Below are 26,347 nucleotides of genomic sequence, written 5' to 3' on the forward strand. Positions count from 1 at the left end.
GCAAAATATGGTGGTGGTAGTGTGATGCTCTGGGGCTGTTTTGCTGCTTCAAGACCTGCAAGACTTGCTGTGATAAGGAATTATCATAGAAGCATGAATTCTGCTGAAGGAGAATGTTCGGCCATCTGTTGGTGACCTCAAGCTGAAACCAACTTGGGTTCTGCAGCAGGACAATGATCCAAAACACACCAGCAAGTCCACCTCTGAATGGCTGAAGGAAAAAAAAAGAAGACTTTGGACTGGCCTAGTCCAAGTCCTGACCTGAATCCTATTGAGATGCTGTGGCATGACCTTAAAAAGGCGCTTCATGTTGGAAAACCCTCCAATGTGGCTGAATGACAACAATTCTGCAAAGATGAGTGGGCCAAAATTCCTCCACAGCGCTGTAAGAGACTCATTGCAAGTTATCGCAAATGCTTGATTGCAGTTGTTGCTGCTAAGGGTGGCCCAACCACTTATTAGGTTTAGGGGGCAATCACTTTTTCACACAGGGCCATGCAGCTTTGGATTTTTTTCTCCCATCCATTCATCCATTTTCTATACCGCTTCTCCTCATTAGGGTTGCGAGGGCATGCTGGAGCCTATCCCAGCTGACTTCGGGCGACAGGCGGGGTACACCCTGGACTGGTTGCCAGCCAATCGCAGGGCACATATAGACAAACAACCATTCACACTCACATTCAAACCTATGGGCAATTTAGAGTCGCCAATGAACCTAACATGCATGTTTTTGGAATGTGGGAGGAAACCGGAGTACCCGGAGAAAACCCACGCACGCACAGGGTGCGTGTAGTAACAAAACATTAACATTAGTAACATTAGTAACAAAATGTTTCATTTGAAAACTACATTTTTTGTTCAGTTATGTTGTCATTGACTAATATTGAAATTTATTTGATGATCTGAAACATTTAAGTGTGACAAACATGCAAAAACATCAGAAATCAGCAAAGGGGCAAACACTTTTTCACACCACTGTAGCTATGCGAGCGACAATGCTAACATTACACTCACATTTCAACAGCAACATTATGCTAAGTTAACCTGTTCACTAAAGAAAAACTAAATGATCAAACCCACAGCTCCCACGTCTGTAGTCGACTGGCAGATAGTTGGATAGTTTTACCCACGGTGACACGAGTGTAACAAGCACTTTGAAGGTCCCAGTCTCTTCCTTATAAAGCTTTATGTTTGATTTTAACTTGTTAAGTCCCTAAGCGACACATACTAAACATCCTGGTGTGATGACCATGTGACAGTCATGTGACCGTAGCAGGAAGTGACCTCTCCAAAATGCAGGTCTGGCCTGTGTGCAAACTTCAAGGAAGAAGCTATTTTCAAAGAGCTCTTTTTTGATACCACATGTAATCTTAAACACATTTCTTAGGTTCAATGCTTTGATAACATGTCCTAAATTACTTTCAACCTGGTCTGACCATAGTTGTTGAAGAAAGTAATATAAAACAAGTAACAGAAATATTGCTGTAACATATATGTTACATCGGCTTTTTAGCCTTAAAATCAGAATGAAGAACCTGATGTGACCCATTTGACACAATAACAAAAATGCTAATAATCCACCCAATTAATTTAGCTGTTTCAATTATATTAACATGAAATATGTTCTGCTGGTCAATTGAAAGTGTAATGAACAATTAGAAACACAAAATAATGTAAAAGTATTTGGTTTGTGTTACAAAACAGTTTTTGCAAATCTGTACATAATGTTAACACATTTTTACGATCCTGTGCCGATCCTACAAAAATTCAAATGTGTTATTCTTGTTCTTAAATATTCTATTATTCCGATTTCATTTGTAAGAACATGCGCTGCACTCCTTATGATGCACTGGAGGCCATTTTGGGAGATGATAGTTAGTTTGAGGGATGTGACGATTGCTCAGATGAAGACCCTGATGACCCTCTTTACAATCCCAACAGTCAAGACGGGGAGAGTGACGAGTCAAGTGAGTGTGGTGATTCGGACAGTAGTGAATCAAGTACACCAGATGATGTACCACAACCAAATGAATTCAGGGCAGAAAAATACATCCATTCTAGGAAAAAAAAACAAGAAACTGTCCATAGCCAAAAACAAGGAACTGAAGAAGGAACTGTCCAAGGGAAAAAACTATTTTCTTGGGGGAAGAAACCATTTGAAGCCCCAGAGTGTACATTCAAAGGACCACCTCCAGACAATCTTCAAAGTCCTCTGGAGTACTTCAGAAAGTTCATAACACCAGAAATGCTAAGTTACTAAAGGATCAAACAAATTTGTACAGTGTACAAAATCTCCACATCACAACAATGTTAACACCACTGGAAAAGACCTGGAAATACTGATTGGCCTCTACCTGTGCATGGGTCTTTGCCAACTGACGGCAAATCGTGCATACTGGGAAAATGACACAAGGTGTCGCATGGTAGCTGACATCATGTCACGTAATTGTTTTCAGAACCTGCAGGAAACCCTGCATTTCATTGACAACACGGATGTATCAAACAGGCAAGCTACAGATTCCAGGCAGAGGTTGCCACTAGCCTCATTCTTTGGCAGGCACAAGGAGGCCGCCCATCACTCAATGCCACATTTCTACCACTACCGCTGCCCAAGAGGGTTCGTGTTGGAGATCCAGATGATGTTCGCACTGACCAAGTCACACATTGGTCTGTGAAATGTGACAAACATGGCTGCTGCAAACTCTGCAAAGTCATTGCAACACCACTCTCTGTGAGAAATGTGATGTGCGTCTTTGCTTCACTGAGGAACGAAACTGTTTCAAATCTTACCATCTGACTTAGGCTAAATGGCTGAAGAGACTTACCAGACATAAGAACTGAGAAAATGTTTTGGACAAGGTGCTGATGATACAACAGTTTCATTTCTCTTCAGCGTTTTTTTTTGCGTACGTTTTTTTGCACAATTTATGTTTGTAGGTCTGCAGCTATGGTAGCTTATTGCAAATGTCCCCAAATAAGCAGTGTTATTTATTTTTGATGTATTTGGCATATTTTGTGATGCAAAGCAAAACTGATGAAGAAGTTTGTTAAACCTTGCCATTGAAGTCACAGTTTTTACATATGTTATGGAAATACAAATAAAAAGGCAGTTTTGTGGCCCCAAGCAGTAAAAACTAGTGATGGGAAAATGAAGCTTCATGAAGCACTTGCGATATTTAAAAAAAAATTCCACGGCATCTTTAAACCAAGAGTGCCATATAAAGGAGTCAAAAATATCACAAGTGCTTATGAAGCTTCATTTGTCCATCCATCACTCGTAAAAAACGTCAGGTTTACTTATTTTCAAAGAAGGAATATGTTTACCACTAACGCCCAATGTAACAAATATGTAACAACACAGATCTTTGGGAATAAAAAGTGTTATTCTGAAAAAAACTTTAGGAATGTGTTCTATGTGGTCCATTTGGTCTGTGGTCTGTGATAATTTTCCTTTAAGGATAAATGGGTCTGGGTTCTTATGGGTTAAGATGTGTAGTGAAGCCTGCTCTTGTACAAAGCTGTGCTCCATGAAGCGGTGGGCATATACACAGGGTGGGTTCTAGCTAGGGGCGGGTCAGAGGCGTTATCATGTCCATGAGGAGGAGCTTTTTCAGAATGAGAGCCTTGTTTCTCATGGTTGGGGCTGAAAAACTCTGGGGACATATTACTTTTGTAGGATAATTAAAAAGTAACGTTTTTTTTTTTTTATAATAATCCTCATTTTTATTAAACAATGATGCACCTACTCCCCACCAATGTGTCCCACAATACAACGTTTGGACACCCTCGTTCATCATAATGTCAGGACATGCTCTCTGTCCTTTCCTCCTTGTTGTGTCCTCTTCCTCAGCAACCTTGTTGGCTGAAGGCCAGCTTCTTTTTTTTTCTTAACATGTCGCTTCTCATCTAGAAGGCAGAGATAACCTTCATGTCCTCACTTTGAGCCATCAGGGACATTTTCTAAGACTTGGCAAAGCTTCTCATGAGAAAAGCGGACATGGCGGGAAGTTCTGTCAAAGTTCTGGTGGTGAGTGTGGCTTCTTATAAACAGGTAGATGGATTCAGCGTTGTCTGGATTTGTTTTGTTCCAAGCTTATGCTGTTACAGGAAGTGATTTCTTGATTTTTCTCAAGCTGCCTCACCCTAAAGTCATCTGGCAGCCCCCGACTGTTAAAAAAATGCTGTACGGAGCACAGAACGTCGATGCATCTGGTTTATGAGTGACTTTTTTCCCATAAGGTATGTGTCAATGCTATGCGGAATTGTGACACTCACCCACAGTCAGAACTGGATCATGGTATCACTGGTGATGCACAGCTGGGATGTTGGCTGACCTATGTAGCGGCGACGTTCTCCATCATTCCTTCTCTTCTGCCCTCATGCAGACAGGCCACTTCTTGTCCGCACCTGAAGAATAAAAGATATTTAGGATATTTCATATATTCTTCTTTGCACAGTTTGAGCTGAAGGAGTGGGTTCTTAATCAAGTTTCACTTTATTCGTCAATTACGTCAACAGAGTTACACTTAATGCCACCAAACCTGAATAGGTCTCTTCCACACATTGAGACCTACCCAATGATAAACCATGTGCTGGGGTTCTTCGCACGGTTTGGGCTGAAGGAGGGAGTTCCTAATCAAGTGGCCTGTTTTCACTTTGTTTGTCAATTATGTCACTATGGTTACACACTTTGTTGCCAAATATAAATAGAACTCTTCCCCCTATCGAGACCTATCGAGTGACGTATCCAGTGATATAACATGTGTTGGCGTTCTTTACACGATATTGCCTAAAGCAGTGGGTTCCTAATCAAGTAAGTCACTGTTGGTGTATTACACTGCTGATGGGGATGTCATACAACTTCATGTCAAAAAGTCCCAACTATCCCTTTAACGCACAATATTGACCTATAATTTTATTTGTAATGACAATGAGGCAGGATTGTGGACAAAACAGAACTGTATACCTTGCAGCAACTCCTCTCTCTTGGTTTGGCTCTAGCTAGCAGACAAACCCCCTATAGCCCAACTCCTGAATCACAGCGCACGACCATACACAATACTCCCGTCGCTGCCATATCACATGAAAACAAAAGAACCCAAATAAAAATATGCACAAATGGAGGAAAACCATGTCAACTAACTGCTGGAGGTCGAGCAATACTTCATTATCAGCCATTCTCCTTATATCTCTGTCAAAGTCACATGTAAATGTGCAAGTCCGGTTTAAATTTCGGTTATGTCAGCCAGGTCGAGGTGCGTAGAGAAAAAGCAGGCTCGGCTGTAGCCTGTACATGGACAGTGAATGGAGAGCCTTAATAAAAGAGCGAGGAGACTGAGGCTTGGCGCTTCCAGTAGAACTTGTCAAATAAGTGGAGCATCATGCAGTTGCACAAGCATGTGACAGGAGAATAAAGATGTGATGAAAAAGAAGGTGAGTTAAAACAAGAAACAGATACACTTGCTGCCAGCCACATCATCTTGCTCACAATAAACATTGTGGGGGAAACACAAAGAACCTGCGAACATCTCACGCCGCTGACACATCAATGCAACTCTTTTCATAAAAACACAACAGCTGAAGGGGAAGCTGCTGTGCAGACAATAAACTGCACCTCGCTTTGTTCCTGAACCAAATATCTTTTTATTTGTCCATCTAGACATTCCATCTCTGGTCCAACAACTACTCCCATGATTAACATATTGTTCAAAACAAATTTTAGTTCATTCATTCAATTTTTCCCTGTGAATTTCCCTGCTGTGGGATAAATAAAGTACAATACAAATGTTCCCAATGGACACAATCAAAACGTTTAGTCAACACCATGACTGATAATAATGATGTTCTGCCTCTTGATTGACACGCTCTCCGTCTTCTCGCTATTTGTTAATTTGGAGAAAAGGGTACGACCATTAGTCGAACCGCGGCTACAGGAGGTGCAATGTGGTTTTCGTCCCGGTCGCGGAACGCTGGACCAGCTCTACACCTTTGTGGGGATACAGGAGGGTACATGGGAGTTTGCCCAACCGGAGTTTGCTCTACATGTGCTTTGTGGACTTTGAAAAAGACATTTAACCGTGTCCCTCGCGGTGTCCTGTGGGGGGTGCTCCAGGAGTACGGGATTGGTGGCGCGCTACTACGTGCCATTCGGTCCTTGTACGACCGGAGCAGGAGCCTGGGTGGCATTACCAGTATTAAGTCAAGCCTGTTTCTGGTGAACGTTGGCCTCCACCAAAGCTGCCCTTTCTCACCGATTCTGTTGATAATTTTCATGGACAGAATTTCTAGGCGCAGCGGAGAAGCTGAGGAAGTCCAGTTCGGGGGCCTTAGGATTCGTCTCTGCTATTTGCAGACGACGTGGTCCTGATGGCCTCATCTTGCTGTGACCTGCAGCGTTTACTGGGACGGTTTGCATCTGAGTGTGAGGATTCTGGGATGAGACCCAACACTTCCAAACCAGAGGCGATGGTCCTCGGTCGGTCGATAGGCACATCGGCGCAGCGTCTGCAGTAATGCGATCGCTGTACCAGACTGTCGTGGTAAAGAGAGACCTGAGCCGGAAGGCAAAGCTCTCAATTTACCCGTCAATTTATGTCCCCTCCCTCACCTATGGTCATGAGCTTTGGGTCGTGACCGAAAGAACGAGATCGCGGATACAAGCGGCTGAAATGATTTTCCTTCGTAGGGTGGCTGGACTCACTGTAACCGATAGGGTGAGGAGCTCAGTCTTCCGGGAGGGGCTCAGAGTTGAGCCGCTGCTACTTGACATCGAGAAGAGCCAGTTGAGGTGGCTCGGGCATCTAGTCCGGATGCCTCCCGGACGCCTCCCTGGTGAGGTGTTCCGGGCGTGCCCAACCGTGAGAAGGGCAGACCTAGGACACGCTGGAGGGATTATGTCTCACAGCTGGCCTGGGAACGCCTTGGTGTCCTCCCGGTGGAGGGGGCGGAGGTGGGCGGGGACCGGGAAGTCTGGGCTTCCCTACTGACACTGCTGCCCTGGCGACCCGGACCCGGCGAAGTGGAGGAAAATGGATGGATGGATGTAATGGATGCAATGTGTAATAAAAATATTATGACAAATATTACGAATATTAAGGACATACCAATAAATAGAAATATGTTTCATATATTCAAAATAACAATGAATCAATTTGTAATTGTTAAACCTAAATTAAACAAAAATAACATAAATATAAATAACAATAAACTATAAAATAAAAAAATAATATTAAAACAAAATATCACATCAAAAAGAGCATCCCGGCAACTGTGGACCCTCTACAGTTTGCATATCGCCAGAACCGGTCCACGGATGATGCAGTCAACACTGCCATCCACACAGCCCTTTCTCACCTACAGGGCCAGGACACATATGTCAGAATGCTATTTATAGACTATAGCTCTGCTTTTAATACAGTCAGCCCCCACAAACTCAGAGATAAGCTCCTCACACTTGGCCTGTCACCCTCCCTCTGTAACTGGGTGTTTAACTTTCTCACAGGCAGGCCCCAGTCAGTCAGAGTCCACAATCGCACATCCAGCTCAAGAATTGTGAGCACTGGGACCCCCCAGGGGTGTGTGCTGAGTCCGCTCCTCTACACGCTCTTCACCTATGATTGCGTGGCCTCCCAGAACAACACCAGCATCATTAAATTTGCGGATGACACTACAGTCATCGGACTGATCACTGGTGGTGTTGAAACATCATACAGAAGAGAGGTGGCGGACCTCGTAGCTTGGTGTTGTGCTAACAATCTCCTTCTCAATACAGATAAGACTAAAGAGATGATCATCGACCCAAGAACAAGGGAAAAGGAGCCGCATAGGCCCCTGTTTATTGATGAGACTGAGGTGGAGAGGGTGAAAACCTTCAAGTTCCTTGGCACACACATCAGCGAGGACCTCACCTGGTCTCACAACACCCAACAAATTCTGAAGAAGTCCCAAAGGAGACTGTACTTCCTGAGAAGACTGAGGAAATTTGGCATGTCCACCACAATCCTGAGTTGCTTCTACAGATGCACTATCGAAAGTGTCCTTACCGCCTCCATCACTGTTTGGTACGGTAACTGTACAACACGTGATAGGAAGGCACTCCAGCGGGTGATCAAGACCTCACAGAACATTGTTGGGGCAGCCCTCCCCTCACTGCAAGACATTTATAAAACTAGAGTCCCACGAAGAACACACAACCTCATCAAGGACAGCACACATCCACAACACTCATTATTCACACTCCTACCGTCAGGAAGACGCTACAGGAGTTTGAAGTCCAGGACCACAAGGCTGGCAAACAGCTTTTACCCACAGGCCATCAGGCTTCTCAACGAAGCACTCACACACGCCGCACGCAACACACGCACACACTCATAGCACTTTATTATTTATTTATTTATTGGTATTAATGTCTCCTCTGTTGTTGTTGTTTAATTTATTGGTATTTATGTTTCTTATGTTCTTATTCTTTCTTGTGTTTTCTTTCTTTTCTTGGGAGAATGAACAGAATAAGATTTTCATTGCATGGTATAACTGCTGTTTTACCATGCACATGACAATAAAACTCTCTTGAATCTTGAATCTTGAAATAATGAACAAAATAAAAAAAAAAAATAGAATAAATAAATGTGAATATAAATTATATGTATTATTAATATTATATAAATATAAAGACAACATGTAGTAAAATATTCATATATATATATATATATATATATATATATATATATATATATATAATAAATATTTAATATTTCATAAATATTAAATACAAATATATTTCATATATTCAAAATAACAATCATTCAAGGTGTAATTGTTAAACCTGAATTAAGAATATATAACAATGAAATAAAAAGTACAAAGCAAAAATAAATAACAATAAAAACTTTAAAATTTTAAATAACAACAATTAAACCAAATAATTAATTATGATTTTTTTTTAATTAGCACTGTCGATCAAGGGAATTTTGTCCTGTCCTAGTCCACCTAAAATGAAAGGTATTACATTAAAAATGTCTTCGTATTCAAACTTCAATAGCACGGCCTAGAATAGACTAATAGACTCACACTTTGAGTTCAATGAGAGGTTGCCCTGGTGGTAGCTATGTGTTATGTACTCCATCAGTCCAATTCACACCTGCCTGCAGGCCCTTCAAAATGTGATCATCTCCTATTTTTAGCAATGCAGTAAAAGCGTACAGTACTGTATGAAGACTGCAAGAGGCACACAAGATATGCTACTCTTTAAGCCAAAGTATTTATTCCTCATAATTGTAAAAAAAAAAAAATAAAAAAGGAAATGGGATTATGCAAAATGAAACGTGTGAAATCCAACACTCTCACTTTTTGCTGGACCACTTGGCCCAATTACTGCAACTTTTCAAGCTTGATTTAGGCTATCTATATTTTTTCCACCCAAGAAATCTTGAATAAGCCATTAGCTGTGAGGATTGGCTGTGATTGATGGCCCGAGTCCATGCCCAGGATCAGGCTGCCTCAGCAATGATAAAAGATTTAAGAGCGCCAAAGCCGCAGGCAGCTTGTTCTCTACCGATAACCGCGGGGGAGAGTGCAGTCTGCCCTCAACTTATTGTGACTAATTTATGGTGCTCTTGTTCAGTCAGGGCACATTTGAAGATGCTGGACCTGAGCGCTGGACATGGAGCTCTCAGGTGGGCTGGCCAGAGTCAGGGAGACCCACCAGGACTGCAGACAGCCAGGGAGACCTGCACCGGACAAGTTGAGTCGGCTCTACTCGGCTCTGATCACAAATGTCATCAGGGGGGTGGAGGAAAGGGGGCGGGGGCAGTGGTACTGTTTTTTGTTTTTTTTTTTGCTGCAGACAATAACCAACGACCCGTCTTTAACCCTTAAGAGATCCTTGAAAACGCATTCATTTGTCCCTGAAAATGAAATGAAATGAAATGAAATGATAAACTTATTTAAATTGGAAAAACTATCCATCCTTCCATTTTCTATGCCGCTTCTCTTCATTAGGGTGGTGGGGGCAAATACTAATATATAATGTATTTACAGCACTTTTTGAGACACTACATTTTTTGTACTGAGAACCAACAGTGTGAGTTTTTGTTTTCATAGCTGATGGGGTTGAAAATGTATTTTATTTTATTTTATTTTATTTTATTTTATTATTATTTTTTTTTTCAATTTCAGTCTGAAATATACATATAATACATATGATAATACATATATGTATATTAAATCCAGATAAAGGAATATATTATTTTTAGAAGACAAACACTTTTTTAAATCTAAATTATCCAACTTCAGCTGTGATTTATTTCAGTAGTATGGCACCCTTGCAGAAAAAGCAAAAAGGTGTGTAATTTTGACGCATGCTTTGAATGGGAAAAAGTAGCGCCGTCAGTTGGAAAATCCTTTTTTTTTAATTAAATAGAACGCCAGCAGTCCAACTTTAAATTTTAACATAAGGATTACATCAGCTCATTAGGAACAAAAGTGTCACTGTTGTGCGCTATTGCATTTTTGGCTACCAACGTGACAATTCCGTGTTTAAAAATGTGACCTATAGTCATTCACTCATTCAATACCAAAGACATACAGTAGTTATACGTTTTTATAAACCCGAACGCCCGATCCCAACAACGCATTTAAACGTCTTTTACATATTTTTTTTTTTGCGCAAGAGGCTAAAAGACGTGATGACGCCACTCTCCAATAATGCATTTCACTTCAGAGCAATTTTAAGCCATAAAAACGGCCACAAGGTGGCAGAAGTGCATTTAATAAGAGCTCGGCATGGATCATGTAGATGGAAAAGAACGCATTACAGGAAGGAGGAAGTGAGAGTGTAGCGAGCAGAAGGTTACGCATTGTAGGGTAATTTCCACGCACGCACACATGTACACACGCGTGCACACGCATTGTCACAATCTATGAGTTAGCCCGCGTGACAGTTTAGTGTGTTCACACCTTTATTCCTTAGTTCCTGTTCTATGCTCTTATTTTGGTAGTACTTCCTGTTTTGCCTGGTTTGTGTCCACCTGCTTTGCTTTCTTTATCTCTTGCACCTGTTGCTATTTTGAGTTGTCCTTCTATTTAGTTCAGGTGCGTGCATCTTTCTTTGTTGTTGCATTGTCGGTGTTGGTGTCTGTGTTGTGTAAGCCTGACACGCTACTGCAAAGTTTTGTGTTTTTTGAGTTCCTGCCGCTGCGCTGCAGCCATCATTAAAACATAAGTTTTTCCTGCAACTAGTGCCTGTTTTCTGCATACTGGGGTCATCACCACTATGCCAAAGACAAGACATGACACACATAGTACAGTTGTAAATAGTTGATAATGTTATATTTGTAAATAACTTCTTTTTTGTGTTGTTTGCTGTAGGTTCCATGTTTATATAGCCATAGAACACAATATTCTGTGTGACTTGAAAGCTCAGTCAAAATGGCCTGAAATGGCCGCCACTGAAGGGGTCGTCTTTTGAGAACTGGCTGGGATTCAATGCGTTAAACACAGTCAAAATAATTTGAAAATTAAACAACGGAATATACTGTATTGTTCAATAGATGGTTTTGCGTCAGTACTCATTCACGGTGTCTCTCCTTAGTGGTTTGGTATAAATTAAAACATGTCTTAGGATGCTTGGTGAACCACGGGCATAATAAACAACATCAATCACGAAGCAGAGGAAAAAACACAGAGCGAATCGATACATAAAAACCTCTAGCGAGTCTGTGGAAATGATTCATGAACGCAAACAGTTCAAGCATCCAATCAAGGAGCAGGATACTGTTTACATTATTAATCTTAGAAACCCGCTGAGGGTGGACTGTGATGTGTTTCGCCATACACAGGCTTATTAGGCTTCGGTGCAAGGTCAAAGGTTGCCACATTCATTAGCTAATTGAAGGCTGCTTCCTGTGTTCATCTCTCCTCTGTTGCGTCTTCCTGTATCTCCGCTGATTTCTTCTAATGAGGGGGTCAGAGCGTGGACCTCTACAATAAGACACGCCCCACCTTCAAAAGTCCTCCAATTATATGCCCCTGGGAAACGAAAATAAATATAATGATGAATCTGATCATTGCTAATTAACCCTGTGGGGGCTTCTGATGCAGACGGTGTTTGGGAATCAAGGTTTTTATTTCAGCCATTTTTCAAAAGACCACCCCTCAGTAGCGGCCATTTTAGACAATTTTGACTGATCGTTCAAGGCACACGGAATATTGTGTTCTTGGTTGTATAAACATGGAACCTACCAAAGAAAGGATTGGACCCCCGTCTTTCATCAGAAAAAACATGAGTTCCTGAAAAGACACATTTCAAGTGTAACTTTCACTTTGACACAAATATGTTTTGCTTTTGTGACAGCTGAAATATCTACAACTATACGAACATAAACAACACAAAAAAGGGTTGTTTTACACCAAAATACCAATTTATTTACAAATATAACACCATGAACTATTTACAATTTTCACATTTGGAACTGAAATGTGTGTGCACACACGTGTGTGCATGCGTGTGCGCGTGTGCATGTGTTAAAAGTTTCCTACAATGCGTAACCTTCTGCACGGTACACTCCTCCATGCTCTCTCACTTCCTCCTTCCCGTCATGTGTGATTTTTCCATCCACACGATCTCTGCCAAACGCTTATCAAATGCACTTCTGCCATCTTGTGGCCGTTATTATGGCGCTGAAGTTACTGAGGAGTGGCGTCATTGCCTCTTTTTGCCTCCCGCGCAAAAAAAACGGGAATATGTTGTTGGGATCGGGCGTTCAGTTCATAAAAACGTGTAACTACGTCCTTGGTAATGAATGACTTGAGGAGAATGCTAGTATTTGACCATGAATGGCGCCACCTGCAGGTTCAAACTAAACCTGTATCTAAACTTTAGACACATATGGAGCTCGGAGACGATAGTGGTCCATGGAGAGACTGGCATGGATGTTGTCATGTCAGCAGTTTTATCAGAACCGCACCCCATGGGTCAATGCCATGCAAGATCCTCCTTGAGAGATTCGAACAAAGAAACCACTCCGAGATACGAGATAGCCAGCCTATTTGTGTCATGATCGATTCGCAAAACCACTTGGATGTCAAAAAGGAGCTTATAATTGAAACCAGGGATGGGCATTTCAGTCCATTTGATCAATTAATCATAGGGGGAAAAAAACTGTTAGTTTTTAGAACATACATTTCATATTAAACAAAAATAGTATTTGTATATGACTTTAGATGTCAGAAATTACAGAAGAAAGTGTCTTTTTCAACACAAAAAGTACAGTAGTCCCTTGTTTTTTGTGGTTATTTGGTTCCAGACCCGGCCGTAAAAACGGAATTTCTGCCAAGGAGTCCTTATTTATAGTGAAAGGGAATTTTTTTTTTGTAGTTGGAGCATAGAAAATCTGACCTTCTAGATATGTTTTTTTTTAACATTATTAGAGCCCTCTAGGCATGAAATAACACCCCTATAGTCACCTATACACTCCTATTACCCAATATAGTAGACATAATATGAGAAAATACGCCATTTAAGACATAAATAAGAAATGCTAAATGTGCTCTGGTGCTTGGGGAGCCGAGTAGGGGGCGGACAGAAGTTGAGATTTACCTTGGCCTGGGCGTGGCCGCAACAGTAGCCCATGTTCGGGATTACTGTGCCTGTTGTGAGATAATTCAAATCTGCAATAAAAGCCTGTTGTTCCGGCGATCAAGTCTGGTGCTTGTGTGTCTCAGCGAACATTACGGTAACATTACTGACACCTAGTGACCAGTGTAAAATACTGCATATCACAACATCTCCGAATGCATCTTCTGAATGCCTTATATGTGAATTTTAATTCATTTTGTTGTTTTTATGCTTAAGAGCTTAATTTAGGCAAAAACTACAATTTGCTTTAATATGCTTTTCAATTTGTTTTTTTTTTTTTTTTTTACTAATAACAGGCCGTATTCAACCACAAAACAGCATGATTTATTTATATATTGATTTTATTTTTGAAAAAACTGGTTCATGTGAAATTCAAAGTGCAAAGCGATGAGGGTTTATTGGATGTTTGTTATTTAAAAAAAAAAGTAAAAATAAATGATGCTGTGAAAATTGAATAATACGTTTGCTTTAATCAAATTAAGACTACGTACACCCACCTTGAAAAAATGCAAACGGCTGACTTGTGTGTACACAGTGCTTTGCATCATGTCCCCCGCAAAGAAAAAAAAGAACAATCAGGCTGCCAGAAGAGAAAAGAGCGACAGGAGGTTTCGTATGGGGGCCCATCATTTGGTGCTAGACCCTTGGCTAGGAGCCTCCTGCATGGGGAAACGTGCTAACAAGGACAAAATAGACATCCTGCACCAGTGCGAGACAACTGGGTGTCAAGGAAATGTAGCTGCTTATGCACAGAGGCTGATACGTGACAGCATGTCTGTGTGTGTGTGTGTGTGTGTGTGTGTGTGTGTGTGTGTGTGTGTCTCTGAGCGATGTCTGTGTTGCATGAACTTGAACAATTACTGCAGCTGCCAGTTAGTCCTTTTCTGGTGTTTACTTAGTGACATAATTACTGCCGGTGATACGTCAAGTACATGTCATGTCCTGCTACGGCATGCTGTCATTAGCTTGGAAGCTGTCAGTAAAAAAAAAAAAGAAGCTGTGACTCATTTAAATGCTGTGATAATTAGCGGATACATCATTATTATTCCTATTATTAGCAGTCACCTGCTAAAATGTAAAAGTGGCCTGAAAATGCTTTATTCCTTATTGCTGACATTTGGGGACGCCTGCTAGAATGCCAAGTCAGCAAAGGTGCCAGCTCAGCATGGCAATCTTTGACATTTCAAAGTGAGCCTTTTGTAATTTGCGCTGCACTTCCTCATCATTTACGATTATTGTTTGCAGAGGTGACAGAGCGCCCTGGTTTGACTGGCAGCGTGCCACAGCATCCATAAGCAGCTCGGCAGAAGATGCTGCAAACACCACATTCTTATCCCAACACGCTGTTATCAAACAAAAGTCAGCGATGTCGTGCTGTGGCACTTTGTCGCAGCCGTCATGCAGCTTCAAGGGCCTTTTTTATTTGTTATTTTTTTTTACTTAAAGTGGTCTCTTTGAAATAAAGCGCTCCGGCTACACAAATGTACTCACGACAGATGTCATTTCATGCAGTCGTTGCAAGGCGACCCCGGGAAAATGTGCATTGTTTCTATGACAGGGAAGAAAAAGGTCTGTCGGCTTGCTTCTACTGTGTTTACCCAAGTTCTGCCTGTACTCGTGAAAACTCTGACTAATTCCCATGCATGCTGCTTGCCTGGCATTGCGTTATGTAATGGACAATGACTCCATGTCAGTATCTTAACTTTCACTGAAATAAACTAAATCCATCCATCCATTTTTTACAGCGCTTGTCCTCATTGGGGTCACGGGTGAGCTGGAGCCTATCCAAGACTTCAGGCGAGAGGCAGGGTACACCGTGGACCGGTCGTGAGCCAATCACAGGGCACATATACTCCAGACACAAAACCATTCACACTCACGTTCACACCTAGGGATCATTTCGGAACCTGTTTTTTGGCACGTGGGAGGAAGAAACACTGAGAAAACCCACACATGCATGGGGGGAGAAACTTGAAATTTCAGTTGTAATATTGCAAGAAAAAAAAAAAAAAAGGACAACAATAAATTTATAATAATACAAGACAATTGCTTGTTATTTTGCCAGAATAAAATCGTACTACAAAAAAAGAATATTATATGAAAATGATGAGAAAATTTGGAAATAATACATGACTGAAGACTGTAACGTTGTTACATTACATTACTTCCCATGCATCACTAGTCCCCCTGTGTTCCCTGAAGGGCTTATCAATTTCTCTACACTGATAATAAAATAACATTGATTTTATTCTGAACAGAAAATGTCATAGATGGGTTGCCAGGCAACAAGCAAGACTAAAAATAAAAAAAAGATCCTTTGGTACTTAGTCAAGTTCCCAGCAAACGGGGACACCTTCCCATTTGTTGTGTTTGTGTTGGCGCAAACTTTGCAGCCAGCTCATATAGTCTCATTTTTCTCTATCATGTACTGTAGTGTGTTATTTCTGCTAGTCCTCCGCCTGCGGTGACACACACACACACTCACACACTATTGCTGTACTGTAAGTGTGATCAATAGGCCATATAGGCTGAAGCAAACCTACTGTATCCATCACTGCACTGCGCCACAGGACCCCGGTGCGAGTGTGGATGGTCCACCCAATATGTACGGTATAACAAGCCCCCTCGGGTCTGCCATGTAACATGTGGAAATGGTTGCAATTAGGCCATGCTGCTGTAAAGAGCGCAGGGAAGGCGAGACGGAGGCTTGAACTGTGACAAAGTAAAAGGGATGGACCCGCACATCCTCCTGCTGATTGCACAAAAGAAAAGCCACATTGCTGCCACATGTTGACTGGAATCTTGGAAAATGATTTCAGCACAAATGGGAAGGGAAAAAAAACAGCACAAAAAGTAAGACGTTCTCCCATACGGTGGAGTATTAGGGCCACATTGAAAAAAAGAACAATCTGAGATGTCGAGAATAAAGTAGCAAATTTACGAGAAAAAAAAGTCGTAAATTTACGACAATAAAGTCGTAGTATTACGTGTTATCATGTGTGTCAGAGGGAAAAGAGGTGAGCTTTTATTTATGACGTGGCAGCAAAACAGAGCAGCTGAGCCCAAATATCAAGCCCTTCTCATGTCCACCTTCCTCACCCACACATGCCCAAGGTCAACGGTCACACAAGTCCCCCCTTTTCACAGCTGTCTCAGGCAATGCCTGACCTAAACATAAAGTTACAAGTTTTTCCTCGTAAATGTACTATTTTATTCTTGTAAATTACGAGTTTTTTTATCCTTAAAATCTCCGATTATTTTAATACTCAGTCCCAACAGGCATTGCCTGAGACAGCTATGAAAAGGGGGCACTTACGTGACCTTTCGCCTTGGGCAAAGGTAATACTACAAGTTTTTTTCCTGTAAATTTATGACTTTATGAGTATTCTCGAAATCTCTTGATTTATTTATTTTCCACTGTGGCCGGAATACTCGTACTCCCATACTTTGAAACTTCAACCTTCAAAGTGAAAACTGAAAACAGCAGCGCAATGTTAAATAAAGCTCGTCAAAGATCGTGTACGGCCTCGGTTCCCGAAGTGCCGTACGCGTCATTGGGGGTACGGGCATAAAAATAAAAAATTAGCGCTTATTAGTCAGAATTACGAGCACGCCTGAACGCCTCATAGCACAGAGCGCACGGTCATAACAGGAAGAAGGAAGGAGACACGGTATGAAGTTCTTCACTGCTCTGTGTGAGTTATATGACAAAGTACGTACATTTGATGATTCTGTTGTGTATTAAGAGTGTTTGATGTTGAAGGTTTAACTTAAATTGGTGTTCCAATCCCCGCACTGTGAAAACCTGCCAATGTGTCAGGACGAGAGAGTGGAGATTCCCCTGCAAAAGAGGCTTTATCGCTGCTTGTATGTATTTTTCTACTTTGGATACTGCTTTGTCATGTTTGTTCAACTTTCCCTTTCAATTTGGCATCAAATTAATATGCAGACTTAAATCATAGCAGGCGGACAAAAGTGAAGCTCGAGTTCAACCCATTCGTTGGGAAGGATCCCAACATCCGGCTGAAATAAAAGATATGTAGGACCAATACTTACTCTATTCACATCTTATCTATTTATTAGTGCTCATGGAAAACTTTGATCAAAATTTGACCATGCAAAATACACATTTTTGAACCAGAATTACTTACTATAAAAATGAATAAACCAATTAATCATGCTTAATATTTAATGACATGTAAAAATTGGTTATGTTTTTTCAGTGTTCAGCAGTAGGGGGTACATGGCATCAAGTCAAACTTTTGAAGGGGTACACTATGTTCCGAGACCACACGCGGACATAAAAATAAATAAAATTCCTCGCTACTTTCTGCTTCGAATTTGGTGGCTTCATTCTATCACGGTTTTTCAAAACTATATTAATAAACAAAGCTGGTTTTTGGTTGAATGTGGCCTATTATCAGATAAAAATATGCATGCTTAAACACATTCCACGTATTATTTTTGCCTATTCAGAAGATGCATTCAAAGATGTTGTGATGATGTGTAGTATTCTACACTGGTCACTAGGTGTCAGTAATGTTACTGCAGGTAATGGTAATGGTACTGCATGTTACTACAAGCACCAGCCAAACAACAGGCTTTTATTGCAGGTTTGATTTATTTTACAACAGCCACAATAATCCCTAACACAGACTACTGTTGTTAAATGTCTTATTTTCTATTATGTCTACTATATTGGGTAATACAAGTATAAAGGTGACTATATGGCTGTTATTTCATGTCTAGAGAGCTCTAATAATGTTAATAAACATCTTTTGAAGGTCATAAACAGGTTTTTTATGCACTATCCCAGAAACTTTCAATTTATAAACAAACTCCTACTCCTACGTTGCGGAAATTCACTTATCACGGTCGGGTCTGGAACCAATCACCATGAGAAACGAGGGATTACTATCTACATCAGTAATTGAGACACCTATAAAAATGTATATTTTTGACACTCTAATAAAGAAAGTCTTGACTATACTGCTACATCGAGGCGCTTGACATTAGCTTAGCTTGACATTAACGTTTTCCTCTGATTTGGGATCAACATTTGCAATAGAAGTCACTGAACCCTCCCCATCTCTCTTCAATTGTCATTGTTGGTTGCATCAAAGGAAGCTCACAAGCTCAATGCAAAGGTGCACAATCCAGGTTAAAGCCCTAAATGTGCCTCACACATTCATTAACTCGTTTACGTTTTTTGCGAGAGTCAGAAAGAGGTGACGACGCGAACTGCACACTAATGGATGTTACTTTTAGAGCAGCTTTGAGCCATAAAAACGACCACAAGGTGGCAGAAGTGCATTTGATAAGAGCTCGGCATGTGAATTTGAATGAAAATTGTAAATAGTTCATGGTGTTATGTTTATAAATAAATTGTTATTTTGATGTAAAACAACCCTTTTTGTGTTGTTCATGTTGTGGTATCGTTGTTTAGATAGTTGAGCTGGAACAAAAGTTAAATATTTGCGTCAACATGAAAGTAATGCTTGAAATGTATCTATTCACAAAAAGCTAGTTTTCTCCCTGTTTTAGTCAGGAACTGAAATTTTCCTGAAACTTACCGATGTTCTACTGCTGATGACTAAAGAACAGAAAAAGGTACAAACAAACTTTTTTTTCTGATGAAAGACGGGATTCTAAATCTTTCTTTTGGTAGGTGTTTATACAGGCATAGAACACAATATTCTCTGTGCCTTGAAAGATCAGTCAAAATAGTCTAAAATGGCCGCTACTGAAAGGGTTGCATTTTGAAAAATGGCTGGGATTGACGGAGGTAAATACATTTTAAACTATAAATGATTGGTACTTACCACTAATGAATGATAATAACAATTCTAGTAAAAGATCCACCAGTTGACAAAAGTCCTCTGCTGTTTTTAAGAACCTACTGCAAAACCGCTTGTCAACGATCCTCTCTATGACAGGGGTTGTATGCTGTTTTTAAGCACTTCATGCAAAAACAAGATCCCGCTGTAAAAAATGTGAGTCACTCTCAAGTATTGAACTTAGATGGTGGGTGGTGGACCGGTGGACCGGATTTGGCCCTTGGGCCGCCACTTGAAGAGCCCTGTGCTGCTGTATTGGGTTATATCATCTCATGAGCAGCCGTCTGCTGTATGCCGCTTCCGTGCCAGTGGAACACCGTGGTGTGTTTTACTTACCAGACACACACACTCTTACCAGAGCAAAGAGCATATGTTATGTCATCATTATCCTCCCCGCCTCGCTTTTATTTGGCAGGGGTTGAATTAGCGCTTGCTAATCAGTAAAGAAGCTTCCTCTCATCATAGATTTATAGACAGCCATCATTGCGTGCCTGCCGTGGGAAATATGAACACTTCCAGTTTGCACGGATGTGGAGGCTCAAACACTCGCCTCCCTCGCGCACACACAGACACACACACACACACAGACACACACACACACACACACACACACACACACAAGAAGCACATGCAAATGAGACTTGTCTGTTCCTTCTGGCGGTCTCTGTAAAGCTGTCACTCTGTTGAGTGGCGTCTGGTCGCGTCACTAGATTGGGCTAAAATACTCCTAAATACATTTGTCTACTGTGCTTATCTTGTTCGGGGTCACATGGAGGCTGGAGTCTACCCCAGTTGACTTGAGTTGAGAGGTATACCTTGGACCATTCATTCACAATGACACCTTCTTTACAGAACGTAACATACAGTTGGTTGAACTGCGTTAAAGTCATGTTTTTATTTGTTATTATTCTTTCCTCTGTGTAGCACTTTTTTGTGTCTTTTTCCAGAAAAGTCTTTCTTCAGGCTTTTGATTGGCTAAAAAGGCCTCACAGTTAATGCCATTACTTTTAGGTACTACTTGCACTGTAAAGGTATTGTGGGCATAACATTTTCCTTAAATACTGACATACAGTAGATTGATTTCTTTATGGTGCCAGTTTTGAATGAGGCGGGTTGATACGCCAACATGTCCATACTACCGATATCTTGCCACGACTGGCATTGATTCTCACACTACAATGTGGATATTTTGAAACACTTGTTTGAGCGAAGACGTCATATTAATCGTGTGACATTATCTCATTTCAGCTATGCTGTGTTCACACCAAATATCATTTTTACACGGAGACAGTTTTAATGATATTGTGTGGACAGGAACTACTTTTCCTTCCGCCTTTCATTGTAAGTAACCATTTTAGTGCTCATTCAGAATAGATTGGGCCAACCTTTAGTTTCAAGTAATGCAGCAACCTGTGTTTTTCCTGTCAACATCACAATAGGTAAAGACAAAGTACAGTGGCACCTCAGTTTTTGTTGTTAATTTGTTGCAAAATGTTTGACAAAAACCGAAAGGCTCCAACCTTCCCTCGACGCCTTGGCTGCTCCTAGAAAGTCTGTCCGTGAAAATTATGGGCAGCCTTGGCGGAGGCCAACGTTAATCGGAAACAGGCTAGACTTACTGCTGGCAATGCCAACCAGGCCGCTGCACCGGTTGTACAGGGACAGAATGGGACGTAGTAGCGTGCCAACAATCCCGGAGCGCCGCCCCACAGGACACCGCGAGGGACACAGACAAATGCCTTTTCCAAGTCCACAAATCACATCAACCCGTTGGGCAAACTCCCATGTACCCTCCAGTACCCTTGCAAGGGTGTAGAGCTGGTCCAGTGTTCCGTGACCGGGGCGAAAACCACATTGCACCTCCTGTAGTCGAGGTTCAACTAACGGTCGTACCCTTCTCTCCAGCACCCTAGACTAGACTTTCCCAGGGAGGCTGGGGAGTGTGATCCCCTATAGTTGGAACACACCCTCCGGTCTGCCAATCCAGAGGTACTGTTCCCGACTTCCACACAGTGTTGAAGAGACGTGTCAGCCAAGACAGTCCCTCAACATTCCGAGCCTTGAGGAATTCAGGACAAAACTCATCTACCCCCGGAGCTTTGCCACTGGGGAGCTTTTTGACAACTCAGATACCTCAGCCACGGTGATGGAACTGTCTGCAAAGGAACTGTCCTTGGACTCTGCTTCCTCTATGGAAGGTATGTCAGTAGGATTGAAAAGGGCCTCAAAGTATTCCTTCCACAGTTGGCTAGTAAACAGTGTGGACCGGGCACTGCTTCTGAGGTGTTTCTTTTTGCCAGAACCTCTTCGAGGCCGACCGAAAGTTGTGTTCCATGGCCTCACTGAGCTCCTCCCACACCCTGAAGCCACCACTGAAGCCACGTGCCGCTTGGCCTGCTTCAGCTGCTTCAGGAGTGAATTGACAAGCATTTATATCACCAATACAATTTGTATCTGCTTTATTAGTTAATTTTTATGTTATAGATACTAGATACTACCTGTATATTTATGGACATAGACGCAGTAAAGAGCATGCTGATGCTACTTCAGCCACTTTTTTAGTTACCATAGTTAAATTGCAGTTCAACCTATAACCATCAATTGGAGGCAAACACAAAGAGATGCAGGCAATGCTCTTTATCTGCTTGTCTTTATCACCTCTGCGGGATTCTAATCTCCCAAATAGGGAGCTATGCAGATTGGGGCATTGTATGTTTAGAATAGATTGCATGTCGTATATCCTGACCTTAGGCTGCACATCATATTAAGAATAGGCCGTGATTTTCTACATCCCACCGCCAGGCATTATTATTCACAGTAAGAGCATTTTCCCCTTCTGTTCCAGCGTTTCTCGCTCGGCCTGGCTGATAATAAACATGCCCGGGACTGAGGTTTTTCTACAAGAAGTCTTTACATAAATTATTAAGCAAGACTGCACATTTACCGCCTCCCTCCCAAAAAAGAACAAATTGTAATTTCTCCTTATGCCTGCAAACTAGGACGATCATCAATCGAGTTGTTGCTTTTAATGCATAAAAAAAAAAAACACTTGCTCTTCTCTCGTAAGCTCTTTTTTTCATTAATGAACCACAGGCGCTATTGTGTTATTTCAATTTCACAGCATTAGCTGCGGAATCACTCGTATTACACGTGGAATTACACGCAGGGGCTGCTATTATTGTACGTGATGTACGCTCACCACCACGGCATTAGGCATCTAATGAGAGCCAGTACAAAGCTGTATTCAATATCATTATCACCGAGTGATAACCACATGGTCATTTATTACCAGATTTATTGCACAACACAGCAGCAACACAAGAGCAGCAATTATTAATTGATTATCCAATTAATCAACAACTCTTTTGGTATTTGATTAATCATTTTTTTTAAATTGAAAAATGTAAATATCCTTTTATTTCAGCCTATCAAATGTGAATATTTTTTAATTTCCTTCGTCATACACGAAAGCAGACCTCTTTTCTGATGTTGCAGACCAAACCATTAACTGTTTGTACTTGCTACATATTGATTTGATCCATCTCGGGCCTAAATGATTACACGATTAATCGAAACAACAAGCTTCAGATTAATCGACTAAGAAAATAATCATTAACTGCAGTCCTACACAGAACCAACATTGAAATAGTGAAAAGGCGCAAAATACCGAGCAGAGCTGTGCTTATGGTCATCGTGTTGGTTCTTGTTTGTTGTTAATACCTACTAATAGATAGAAATAGAAAACAGCTAAAATGCTACTATGCTAATGTTAGCATGCTAAACCTAGCATTATAGTGTCGTGTCTGCCAATGTTAAAACTAATGAAAATGGCTAAAAATGCAGTAAATTATTTTAAGAAAGTATAGCTAGTCAATTCTTATGAAGATATTTTTGGGCAGAAATTAGTTATTTTTTCAAATAACAAGCTAAAATCTGAATTTTTATTATTCTTCAGCAACAGTTTAATATATATTTGCCTTAAATTAAGAACAAAAACTGCTTACCTAACTTTCTAAATTTAAAGAACGGACTCACACACAGAAAATATATCTAAAGATTTGCTGATTTCGGAACAATGCAGTTTTCATTTAAGAAAAATAATCTTATATTGAGAAAGTATAGCGAGCCAATTCTTATGAAAATATTTTTTTACCAGTAATTACTTTTTTTTTGTAAAAATCCTTATTTGGATTATTCTTCAACAACAGATTAAGAATATTTGTCTTACTTTAAGAATAAAACTGGTTTCTAAATTTTCTAAATTTAAGAATTGACTCACACAGAAAATGAATGTAAAGATTTGCTGATTTCGGACCAATGTGAAGGCTGCACAGGAAATTTCATAGAGCGTACCAAGATTTATTAAATTAAATGTCGTCATAAAATCTGTGTAAATGTATAAAATCATTCAACTTGATTCAAGAAAATATTACTCTCTTTTTATCGAGTTTAAATGTAAAAACTAGCAAAGTTCCGAAATAAAAAAAACAAACAATTCTGATAGTGTTTATGACAATAGGTTTTCCTAAATTAAGTAAATCTTAGATTCAATCACACTCTTTTTAAATAAAACCGTTCCATCCATATAATTTGCGTGGTGGCCGAGTGGTTAGTATGTTAGCCCCACAATCAGGCAACCTGGCAGAATTTTTTGCTTGATTTTTCTCATTTTAATTTTAAACTTCTTGTATGACTGCTTGACTGTTTTTGCAGCGTACCACTTAACATGATAGCACTAAGTGTTTCTCTAAGTATGTTCAGTAACGGGACGCTTATTTTTTACGAAATAAGCAAATTTGACTGAACAGTCTGTTTTACAGGGCCTGTGATTTGTTTTGGTCTAAAGAGAGGGGGGAAGCAGAGCTGCTTTGACAGCACAGGTGAGCCAGGTGGAGAGTCTTTTATCTTTTTCTTTTCTGTTTTTAGACAGGGCGCCGTCTTTACAACTGAAGCATAAGCACACGGACATTCCGCTTTTTGGGTTTTTTATGTGATTCAAAACGAATAGAATCCTATCTTTATCCATCCATCCATCCATCTTCTACCGCTTATCCAACGGGGACAGCAGCCTAAGCAGGGAAGCCCAGACTTCCCTCTTCCCGGCCACTTTGTCCAGCTCCTCCCGGCGGATCCCGAGGTGTTCCCAGGCCAGTTGAGAGACATAGTCTCTCCAACGTGTCCTGGGTCTTCCCTGAAGCCTCCTACCGGTCGGACGTGCCCTGAACACCTCCCCAGGGAGGCCACCAAGCCACCTCATCTGGCTTCTCTCAATGCGAAGGTGCAGCGGTTCTATTCCAAGTTTCTCCCGGAGAGCCCAGCCACCCTGCGGAGAAAACTCATTTTGGACGCTTGTACTCGTGATCTTGTCCTTGTCCTTGTCCTTTCGGTCACTAACAGGTGTCAAAGTTTGTTTCGCATTGCCGGAAATAAGTCGGACCCGTTTCCAGTGAGGGTCGGCCTCTGCCAAGGCAGCCCTTTGTCACAATCCCGTTTTTAATGTAAGCTACACACCTTAGTCTACATTCTAATGATAAGCTCTATGTTAATTGTGGGTCAAAGGGTTTCCCCCCCTCGACCTGTTTATTGACAGGCCTCATACTGACAGATTGTGATTGACAGAGGGAGACGGCTTGATAAGGAAAAAAAAATGGTGACATTTTATTACAAACTGTAAAAAAATATGAAGAAATCTGGATGGATTGCTCATTTGTAAACGCAACACTTATCAGTCTAAATAGACAAGAATCTCAAGGTTTATTCATTCAAGTCAGTTCACCATAGACAGCCGTGTGAGAGAGAGAGAGAGAGAACTGAAAATGGCGTGTGTGCTTGCACCCATGGTCAGTGGTAGGCTATTAATAGGTAGAAACAACAGCCAACACGCCGACCGTGGGTCATTGCGTTATCACGTTTGTGGGAAGTTTTTACAACATTGAAAGTTGAAGATTTTCACTTCCAACATAATAAATCTCTGCAATCGTAATAGTTATTACATCTGTGGGAAATTGCATGTTAAATTTGCAGTAGGCAGCGGCTATTACGTTTGTGGAAAATGTATTACATTTGCAGGATTTTGACATTAAAAGCTGCAGATTATAATGTTGGGAGTTTATTACCTTTGCAGACAGAGACTGGTGGTCCCAAAATGCAGAACCAAGAGATACAGTTTTGTCCCAGCAGTGATTGGCTTTCTGAAAACAGGGTTTCCGCTATATGTAACTGATTGTGGCGGTGCGCTACTACAAAATAAAAGCCGCCACACTTTAAGAACGAGCGATCCCATGTAGCCCACCACCACAGCTTCAAAAACTCCTAGGGGTAACCCTGTTAACAGCATGGTCTGATCTCAATAAGGGCAATGGACTCACACCTTTTCATTTTTTATATTTATTTATGTATTTTTACAGTAATTGCTGTATGCCTCTCACTGATATGATGCTTCTCTTGCAGTGCACATTAATTTACCTATGGCTATAAATAAAGAACCCTGACCTGACTTGGCGTTACATTGGCAGGCATTCCAGGGCCCATGGGTTGGGGGCTGCAGCATTAATACCGTGAGGAGTTCATTGTAAATGCTTGAGTTGAGTCGCACAGCCAACATTTTAAAGCGTATGCAGAGGTAGATAAACCTGATGGATGCTGACCACTTGTGGTACTTTGATAGTTAATAAAAACAAAATCAGGAGGTTGCCTAAATGCCATTGTTTCAATCACGTAATTGAATCGAGGCATTTTGTTATGTTTTTGTATTCATCCATTCTGCTGTGTGTTGCTTATTTTTTCTCCACATAGGTTCTTTTGGATATTTTCTATGTTCTATGTTTTGGTTTTATCTGAATAATTATGCAGCAGAGTAGCAATTAGGCCTTTTTAA

The 26,347-nt window shown here is 41.0% G+C and overlaps 1 protein-coding gene across 7 annotated transcripts in view; it reads right to left on the bottom strand.

Annotated features, from left to right (window-relative positions):
- b3gat1a (beta-1,3-glucuronyltransferase 1 (glucuronosyltransferase P) a) overlaps positions 1-26,347 on the bottom strand; it is a 126,297-nt gene that overhangs the window by 31,434 nt on the left and 68,516 nt on the right. For all 7 annotated transcript variants that reach the window (XM_054793341.1, XM_054793338.1, XM_054793336.1 and 4 more), the window contains one exon: positions 4,276-4,407. The gene's annotated coding sequence lies outside the window, so the exon portion shown is untranslated. The remainder of the gene's footprint in view (positions 1-4,275; positions 4,408-26,347) is intronic.

The sequence above is a fragment of the Dunckerocampus dactyliophorus genome, chromosome 12, assembly GCF_027744805.1.
Source record: "Dunckerocampus dactyliophorus isolate RoL2022-P2 chromosome 12, RoL_Ddac_1.1, whole genome shotgun sequence".
Taxonomy (NCBI): Eukaryota; Metazoa; Chordata; class Actinopteri; order Syngnathiformes; family Syngnathidae; genus Dunckerocampus; species Dunckerocampus dactyliophorus.